Raw genomic sequence first — 10,655 nt, 5'->3', positions numbered from 1 at the left:
AGCTTTTTGAAGTGAACACAGGTTTTATGGATAGCCAGGCCCTACTAAAACAATTTGTGTTCTAGAAGAGGTTTGAGTCCTCAAAAAAGAGGATATATTTTGAGGTTAGATAAATATCTAAACATAGAGACATATACTATAGAACGTTTGAAGTTAATATAATGCCATTGTTACGTGATAATACCAATCTGGAAAGGGGCGGAACAGCTCCTCCAGATGTGAGCATGACAAATATTTAAAATTCACTCTCTGGTGATATGAAGAACCATTTCAAAGTAGAGAAGTGTAGGCAAGAGATAATAAATAAATATTCCGTCATTGTTGACAAAGATGGAACATGGAATCTGTCTGACTGTGTGTCTGACATGGAATCTGCCTGAAAAATACAGAGAACGTCTAATTCCTTGACGAAGACACGATGGTCTTTAACTGTATTATCCGAAGTAAGAAAAAGGGAGGAGAAAATCTTTGAGGAGAATCATGACAGGACATTGCAGAGAGATAAAGAAAGTTTGAAAGCTCTTGGTGGACAAATCAAGACCTTGAAAGAAGAGATTCACACCCAACTCACTCAGGGGCTTCGCTTTATCACATTTGACATTGTCCGTAAGCTTGAGTTCATTTGCACACAAAAAAAAATCATACAATTACATGCAAGGGTTGTAAAACCAGACTTGGCTCCAACATGTGGAGGACCCTTTGTTCCTTCAATCCACCCTCAGGCTGAGTTGCGCAAGGATGATCGGGTTTCAAGCATCTGGTCAGCACTGCCTGGCTTTGAGTCAACAGATACTGACAGCGGTGATGAACGATGTCTTGGGCCAACCAAAACACTGGCTGTTAAAGGTGGCAAAGACAAACCCACCTGTGACAGTAATCACACATAAATCAGCATCTCCAAAACAGTTGGATGAATGGTTGAAAACCTTGAAACATCCCCGAGAAGTGGGTATGAAAACGTGGGACCATTTGAAGCGTTACAAGAATTTCTACAATCTACATCCTTATGATGGGTTACAGTTACTTTGTTTGGAACAACCGTGAACATGGTGTACTTGAAGAAAAGGTTTATAGAGCTGTGGATGGTGAAGAGCAAGATGTGGCCGATGGACGGAGAGTCATACATGTTTTCCTTAAGGGTCTGACCAAAGAAACCACCAATTGGGGAGAGATAACCAAATGTGTTCAAAAACCGAAAGAAGCGTTTGTTGAATTTGAAGAAAGGTTTAGAGCAGAGGTGGTTAGACACAGTGGGTTACCTGACATGGAAGATGAAGATACACTCAAGTCCTCCAAAAATGGGGCAATTACTCATCAGCTGATGCAATCCATGCATGATGGTTGGGAAAATGGAATCCTGACAACAGCCCCAATGACACAATGCTGATGCAGAAATTTAAGAAGCTCTCTCCGGCTCAGCAGCAGAGTTTGATGGATGCTGTGGAGGAAAACTGTCGTGGAAATTCGGTACTGACAGAGACTTGGGTCATTTCTTCAAACAATAATCTTTATTTAATATGGTTTAATTATTGCAATAATTACAGTGCCTTGCGAAAGTATTCGGCCCCCTTGAACTTTGCGACCTTTTGCCACATTTCAGGCTTCAAACATAAAGATATAAAACTGTATTTTTTTTGTGAAGAATCAACAAAAAGTGGGACACAATCATGAAGTGGAACGACATTTATTGGATATTTCAAACTTTTTGAACAAATCAAAAACTGAAAAATTGGGCGTGCAAAATTATTCAGCCCCCTTAAGTTAATACTAGCGCCACCTTTTGCTGCGATTACAGCTGTAAGTCGCTTGGGGTATGTCTCTATCAGTTTTGCACATCGAGAGACTGAAATTTTTTCCCATTCCTCCTTGCAAAACAGCTCGAGCTCAGTGAGGTTGGATGGAGAGCATTTGTGAACAGCAGTTTTCAGTTCTTTCCACAGATTCTCGATTGGATTCAGGTCTGGACTTTGACTTGGCCATTCTAACACCTGGATATGTTTATTTTTGAACCATTCCATTGTAGATTTTGCTTTATGTTTTGGATCATTGTCTTGTTGGAAGACAAATCTCCGTCCCAGTCTCAGGTCTTTTGCAGACTCCATCAGGTTTTCTTCCAGAATGGTCCTGTATTTGGCTCCATCCATCTTCCCATCAATTTGAACCATCTTCCCTGTCCCTGCTGAAGAAAAGCAGGCCCAAACCATGATGCTGCCACCACCATGTTTGACAGTGGGGATGGTGTGTTCAGCTGTGTTGCTTTTACGCCAAACATAACGTTTTGCATTGTTGCCAAAAAGTTCAATTTTGGTTTCATCTGACCAGAGCACCTTCTTCCACATGTTTGGTGTGTCTCCCAGGTGGCTTGTGGCAAACTTTAAACGACACTTTTTATGGATATCTTTAAGAAATGGCTTTCTTCTTGCCACTCTTCCATAAAGGCCAGATTTGTGCAATATACGACTGATTGTTGTCCTATGGACAGAGTCTCCCACCTCAGCTGTAGATCTCTGCAGTTCATCCAGAGTGATCATGGGCCTCTTGGCTGCATCTCTGATCAGTCTTCTCCTTGTATGAGCTGAAAGTTTTGGGGCGACGGCCAGGTCTTGGTAGATTTGCAGTGGTCTGATACTCCTTCCATTTCAATATTATCGCTTGCACAGTGCTCCTTGAGATGTTTAAAGCTTGGGAAATCTTTTTGTATCCAAATCCGGCTTTAAACTTCTTCACAACAGTAACTCGGACCTGCCTGGTGTGTTCCTTGTTCTTCATGATGCTCTCTGCGCTTTTAACGGACCTCTGAGACTATCACAGTGCAGGCGCATTTATACGGAGACTTGATTACACACAGGTGGATTGTATTTATCATCATTAGTCATTTAGGTCAACATTGGATCATTCAAAGATCCTCACTGAACTTCTGGAGAGAGTTTGCTGCACTGAAAGTAAAGGGGCTGAATAATTTTGCACGCCCAATTTTTCAGTTTTTGATTTGTTAAAAAAGTTTGAAATATCCAATAAATGTCGTTCCACTTCATGATTGTGTCCCACTTGTTGCTGATTCTTCACAAAAAAATACAGTTTTATATCTTTATGTTTGAAGCCTGAAATGTGGCAAAAGGTCGCAAAGTTCAAGGGGGCCGAATACTTTCGCAAGGCACTGTAGACCATCAGCCCACCAGTCTTGACTGACTGTTAGGCTGAGAGTCTGAATCATACAAACAATGCACAGTTCATATATAGCTGATAACATGATTGCTTAGTCAGTCATTTCTAACCTTCCCATAAGCCACCCTGGTTATCTACACAGGATGGTGTTTTACTTAGTTTCCCAGATGCCAGGAAGATGAGACACTGAGGCGTTGTTCTACTCCTCTCTACCCCAGTTACAACCACCCTACATCCTGTCACTGGAAAGCCATCTTTTAGGTTATCATCAACTTCAATCAATTGTCAGCTTCAAGCTATCTCTAGTAGAACCCATGTCCTCAACACCCAGACTGGCTGCAGTGTGCTAGAATGGACACCATACAACTCAGCATTAGCAGGACATAAATATCTCACTGTGTATGTAGGTAAATAATTGTTACATATCCAACAAATAAGGTGAACACATAAGTGGGGCTGTTGTGGCGAATTGCAACATTTGCATGGAAAACAACACCAAGGAACCAGTGGAAGTACAGACACGGCGAGTGCCTGCCCCACCAGGACCCTTCAGACGTCTAGAGCGTGATTACATCACGCTGCCCAAATGTAAAGGACACAAAGATGTGCTGGTCGTTGTTGATCGTTTCTCACGATTGGTTGAAGCCTACCCTACTAAGAAAGGAATTGCACAACACACAGCTAAAATTCTGATTCGAGAAATCATTCCCTTCCGGGAACAATTAGATTCCGACCAAGGCACTCATTTCACAGGGAAAGTGTGTCAGCAGGTAGCTTGTCTTCTGAACATAGACCGGCAACTGCTCAATCGAGTGGACAGGTAGAATGCACAAATCGAGTTTTGAAAGAGAGAGTTTCAAAGCTGCGTCAAAAGGAGGGATGGCATGGCCAGATGCACTGACTACGGTATTATGTAGTATACGGGCAACACATAACAAAAACACAGGGTTGAATCCGTTTGAGGTCGTCACAGGTCGACCGATGTCACTACCAGGTCCGTTAGATTTGATCCTATTTGAATAAACCTATTTTCCTCCTCCTGATTTGTTTTGGGGTCTGTGTTGTTAAAGAATAACATCAACTGGTAATAATTGCATAATGCAGGAAATACACAAGAGTTCAGGGGCCTTGCTTTAACAACCATTTTCACTGTAGTGTCCAAAACGTCTTTCAAGCTGACAGGCTTCCCCTTGGCAGCAAGAGCCCCTCGGTGGATGCTGAAGTAGTGTACCCAAGTAGCGTCGGGAGCAACTTCTTGCACGCTAGACCCAAGTAGCTAGACCCAAGTAGCGTCGGGAGCAACTTCTTGCACCCGCAACTACTTACCACTCCACTCTGTCTTCCTGTCATGGCTTTTGCACAATCAGTACAGATACCAACACATCTTGACCACCAAAGTCCATTTGATGTCACAAAGCTGTCCAGTACTTAAAAAATATCCTCTCCTGTTGTTGTGGTTTGCAGAAGGGGATGCCTTCCTTAATTGACCCCCCATAAACATAACGGGCATATACCATATACCCGCCACATCTGTTGACTCATCCAGCTGTAATACATAGAATTCACTGGCTTGTATGCGAAGCAGTAATCGTTTCAAAACATCTTCTGCCATGTGATGCGTCATGAAACATTTTGTTTGATAAATGCATTGTCTGTATAGTTTTTTGGGCCTTTCCCCCCAGCATTGTCCCAGCCATATCCGCGGCAGCAGGAAGAATTAAGTCCTCCACAATAGTATGGGGCTTGTCTGTCCTAGACACTCGGTAGCTCACCATATAAGACGCTTCTATCCCCTTATTATTAATGATATCTGTTGCTTTTATACATGTCTAACTACTCGAAAGTCATCTTAATTCTCCCTCAAAAAACTTCTGTGTCTTATTTTTCAAATTGGCATGTTTTGTTTCTAAATGTCTGCGCAAGAGTGAAGGAATCATCAAGTTGTGAGTACCTTTGCACATATAACACACTGTGCCTGAAGAAAGGCACTACTCCCAATATAATTGAACTCCTAATCAATGTAGTTCTCATCATATTTGCTCCTCTTCGGTGGTCCAACGTCCCTGTCTGTTGTTTGGTGCTTTCCTGGGTAAGGGGGCAGTAGCTCTTCGGTTGCATCAGATTCACAACTGTCAGCATCCATGCTAGTTGGGCTAACAACAAATGTAGAATTACTGATGCTAGCATTGGATGTGCTCTTGGAAGCAGAACAACTTGTGTCGTTGACAGGTGCAGTACTTCTGGTAGTAGCAGTACTACCAGTAGAGCTGGTATGTGTCTCTATGCCTTACTTTTTTAAAACCATTAATCAATTTTCGGGCAAACGCTCTTCAAAGAATATGTTAAAGAAGACATCTCAGTCAAAACAATTGATCATTTTCCTTGTCTTTTCCTACTAGAACTAACTTGCTGGTAACTTCTTTATTGAGTAAAAAACATACCAACTACAACTGTGATATGTGGTTGTCTCACCTAGTCATCATAAGATGAACGTTCTAACTGTAAATCAGTCTGGATGAAGCGTCTGTTAAATGACTATGGGAATGTACTGTAAATCAGTCTGGATGAAGCGTCTGTTAAATGACTATGTAAATGTACTGTAAATCTAACACGTTGAAATGAAAAACAATCATTTCACGCTCTGATGAAGGCTGACACCTTCATGTACTGTAATTAATGCAAAAGTCATTCTAAAGTAATCATAATTATTTCCTTCTGCATCATGTTAGGTGCCACCAACATTTTACAACATTTTCTTCCGTTTGGTGGCCTCATATATAATTTACTGACATCATGGTAAGTGAAACTCTATGTTTGGGCTTGTCTAAGGATAAGGACCGGTAGTACAGTAGATGTGCTGGGTGTGGACTTGACCAAACCCTTGTTGGTGCAGCCCATTGGAGTGTGAGCAGCTTGGGTTCCCTCTGGCCCCTGGCTGCAGATGGGTGGCCCTGGGGGGCCAACCTGTCAGCTAGATCAAGTGGTGAAAGGGCAGACAGGTAATGCAGGATGACAGAGGAGGAAGTGGACATTGCTTAGCAGGGTCAGACACCAGCCTCCTACTCCTACATTGTGGGCCCGAACCACCATTTTCTCTCATTGCCCTTCCTTACTCTCTGATGCCTGTAAAAACACCAACGAGCAGACACATGCTTGACATCATGACATGTAGACATGTTCACATACTAGAGGGTCATAAAGAGGGTCATAAAGTGGTCAGCTGAAATAAACCAGAGGAAAAGTGATACTGTCTGAGATTTTGTAACCCTCGTCTCTGGAGAGCCTGACACTCTTTGCCATCTCCTATGGATGTCTTTATTAGATAACTAGGAAACTGAGAGTGTGGAATAGCAATACTCCTACATTCTCATTTCACAAATCAAATAGTCATTGAAGGGCTCTTGTCAAAGTAGCTACGCTGGAAGTGCCATTTAATGCCTCTTCCTAGCCTATAATATTACTTTTTATTATAATTCCTCTTCTCAGCCTCGGGCCATTTAATAGCCCCACTGAAATGCTATCAGAAATCATAAAAACATGAATGATTCTGCATTTACTTAAGATCAGCTGCTTTTGTAGGCTTACAGCATTGTCTTTGCACTATGGGAAGTATGTTGTTTTCTAAAACAATTCGCTAGTTTATGTAATTTGGAACATTTTGAGTAGTGAAATCCTGAGACGTTTCAATTACATTTTTAAGAAACAACTTGCAAGGTTCACATTGTCCATTAGATGGTGATAGTGTCATTAGAAATGATTTCTTCAGGTGCCAAAGTGAGCTTTTTTTCTAGACCAAAATGGAGGCAAATCCTGAGGGCATGTACTGTAATTAATGTAAAAGTCATTCTAAAGTATTCTCAATTGTTTCCTTATGCATCATTGTAGGTGCCACCACTACTTTACAGCAGTTTCTTCCGTTTGGTGACCTCATATATAATTTACTGACATCATGGTAAGTGAACCTCTATGTTTGGGATTGTCTAAGGATGAGGACCGGTAGTACAGTAGATGTGCTGGGTGTGGACTTGACCAAACCCTTGTTGGTGCAGCCCATTGGAGTGTGAGCAGCTTGGGTTCCCTCTGGCCCCTGGCTGCAGATGGGGGGCCCAGGGGGGGCCAACCTGTCAGCTAGATCAGGTGGTGAAAGGGCAGACAGGTAATGCAGGATGACAGAGGAGGAAGTGGACATTGCTTAGCAGGGCCAGACACAGGCCTCTTATTCCTATGCTGTGGGCCTTGACCATCATTCTCCCTCATTGCCCTTCCGCCCTCTGAGGATGTTTGATTCCCCCCGCGCTCCCACTGAAGCTTGGGGTTTTTACTTTCTTGATGCCTGTCAAAACACCAACGAGCAGACACATGCTTGACATCATGACATGTAGACATGTTCACATACTAGAGGGTCATAAAGTGGTCAGCTGAAATAAACCAGAGGAAAAGTGATACTGTCTGAGATTTTGTAACCCTCGTCTCTGGAGAGCCTGACACTCTTTGCCATCTCCTATGGATGTCTTTATTAGATAACTAGGAAACTGAGAGTGTGGAATAGCAATACTCCTACATTCTCATTTCACAAATCGAATAGTCATTGAAGGCCTTCTGTCAAAGTAGATATGCTGGCGGTGCCATTTAATACCTCTTTGTAGGCCTAGTAATATTATTTTTATTGTTAATAGCTCTTCTCAGCCTCGGTGCCATTTAATACCCCCCCCCCCAATCCCTATGTGAAATTTAAAAAGGATTTGGACAGTGCTCTTCTTCCACTGATTTCTGAGGAATGTTATGATAATGAGAGTTATTATCATGTTGTTATTGTGAATGATCATTGTCGACCGACAGCACAAACTCTGCATTGTACTTTTAACACGGGGATTCCCTTCCTGGGATGACTCACTCATTACTGTTATTTTAGATAATGTAGTGAGCTTAATTCCATGCCAGGACTTCTGCCTGACTACACTGTGTACCCAGTTCCTATCCACTTACTCATGGATGGCAGGCCCATCGATATTCACATCATCACAGCGCTCACGCCAGCGCAATACAAAAAGCACAACAGGGTTGTTGTATTCATTCAGGCACACAATTCAGACACACACACACAAAATAAAATGTTTTGCAATGTCCATTTTCTTGTGTTTGGTGCCTAATTGCCTTAAAACTCATAGGAATGACTTTGCCAAATGACACCATCACCTGCCTGTAATCCACTGTAAGCCCAGGTGGACTACAGCACCAGTAGATGGCCGGAAATTTCCACTCAGAGTGATAACAAGACACAGGGTATTCAGAACGGATGTGTTCACAGGAGAATGTTCCAAAAAGAAATCAGCGCTTCTGGTGCATAGGAAAAGAAAATGAGGACGGGGACACAAAAGAAGAACAAGACCAGTAACAACACGTGCAAAAAAATGACGAGAAAAAAAACAACAACGGTGCATATCCATATTGCTCGGACTGATGTCAGTGACAGCTCCCCTGAGATATGAGTGCAAGGCCGCCATCTTGCGCACGTCCGTGTGTGATCAGAGTCGACAGTCTCTAATGGACACCAGGGCATGTGCAGGAAGGCCCTGTCAGTCCGATGTTCTTTTGCCCTTTTGTGCCAACGCAGATTGACAGGCTTGTATGTAGAAGATTGCCAGTGCCATATAGTGAAGGATTTGTGGCTGTGGTGGTTTGGCCTTCAGGGCTCCCTAGTCTTTGCCTGAGCAGACATGGCGTTTCTCCCTGACTGGATGTTCACCCTATCCTCAGTCTCCTGTCACAACTTTAGCAGTGGGTTGATGTTTGCAATATAAGGTTTGAGCTACAGGAGCTGCTAAAAAGGTCCTCACCATGAGATTCACTATATATACAAATGTATGTGGACACCCTTTCAAATTAGTGGATTCGGCTATTTCAGCCACATCTGTTGCTGACAGGTGTATAAAATTGAGCACACATGCAATCTCCATAGACAAACGTTGGCAGTAGAATGGCCTTACTGAAGAGCTCCGTGGCTTTCAACATGGCACCATCATAGGATTAAAAAAATAGGATTCAAATTTTTGTCAAATTTTGCCCTGCTAGAGCTGCCCCGGTCAACTGTAAGTGCTGTTATTGTGAAGTGGAAACGTCTAGGAGCAACAATGGCTCAGCCGCAAAGTGGTAGTCCTCACAAGCTCACAGAACAGGACTGCCGAGGGCTGAAGCGTCGGGTGCTGTAAAGCTTGCCTCCATTGGACTCTGGAGCAGTGGAAACTTGTCCTCTGGAGTGACGAATCACGCTTCCCCATCTGGCAGTCCGATGGACGTCGGTGTGTTCGAAGCGTTAATGCTACAGCATACAAAGACATTCTAGATGATTCTGTGCTTCCAACTTTGAGGCAACAGTTTGGCGAACACCCTTTTCTGTTTGAGCATGACCATGCACACGTGCACAAAGTGAGGTCCATACATAAATGGTTTTGTCGAAGTCGGTGTGGAAGAACTTGACTGGCCTGCACAGAGCCCTTACCTCAACCCCATCGAACACCTTCGGGATGAATTGGAACGCCGACTGTGAGCCAGGCCTAATCGCCCAACATCAGTACCCAACCTTAATCATGCTCTTTTGTTGAATGGAAGCAAGTCTCCGCAGCAATGTTCCAACATCTAGTGAAAAGACTTCCCAGAAGAGTGGAGGCTGTTATAGTAGCAAAGGGGACCAACTCTTTTGACACTCACAGTAAGCCTACTGCAAATATCATGTAGCCTTGGGATTATTATTGTGTATTCCCCTCTAAAACGATTTACTAACATTTTCAATTCAATGATTTGTATAAAACAAGAGTATAGAATCAGTAGCCTACTGTATGACTCTGCATGTTCGAGGAGGACACTTTAGACAGGCCAGGCAGCAGGAACTACCATTTGGCTGTAAGTGACAAGTTCATGATGGTGTTGAATGTTGCTCGTCCAATCACATTGTCATATCCATTTTCCAAACTAACTTAATTTGGTGCACTCTCCACTCATTGACCTGCAAGATTATGACAGTCTGTGTATTTGGTTATGACTCTGTAGGACTTTTGAAATCGGACAGTGCTAAAAGTGGTGGATTCAATTACAAGGTCATTTAATTAGGTTTCCCTAACGAGTTCAGTTCAGCCACAGAGCTTCTGGTCTGTGCTGTTGTCTCCTCACCAAAAGCATTACCCTGGACTTTGTGTACTTAAAGAGTTCAAAATGGTCAAGGTTCACGTGTATTTCATTCACACCAACACACGCTCGCGCGCGCACACACACACACACACCCCAACACACACACACCTTTCTTTAGCCGTCTTTTACCAATCTTTTGACATGGGACTTTGCATAAAGTCAGGACCTCTTTAAAGATGTGGTGGATTATAACATTTGCATAGAGTGAATTTGAGTAGCTTGATTCCTCCTCCCCTCCATCGCAAGTTACCATGTAGATCCACAGCCTTCTTTAAATACTAAATACTCAAATGAATTCTCAAATG

This window comes from Oncorhynchus clarkii, chromosome 30 (genome assembly GCF_045791955.1).
Source record: "Oncorhynchus clarkii lewisi isolate Uvic-CL-2024 chromosome 30, UVic_Ocla_1.0, whole genome shotgun sequence".
In the NCBI taxonomy this organism is placed as follows: Eukaryota; Metazoa; Chordata; class Actinopteri; order Salmoniformes; family Salmonidae; genus Oncorhynchus; species Oncorhynchus clarkii.
Note: the sequence above shows the minus strand (reverse complement) of the source record.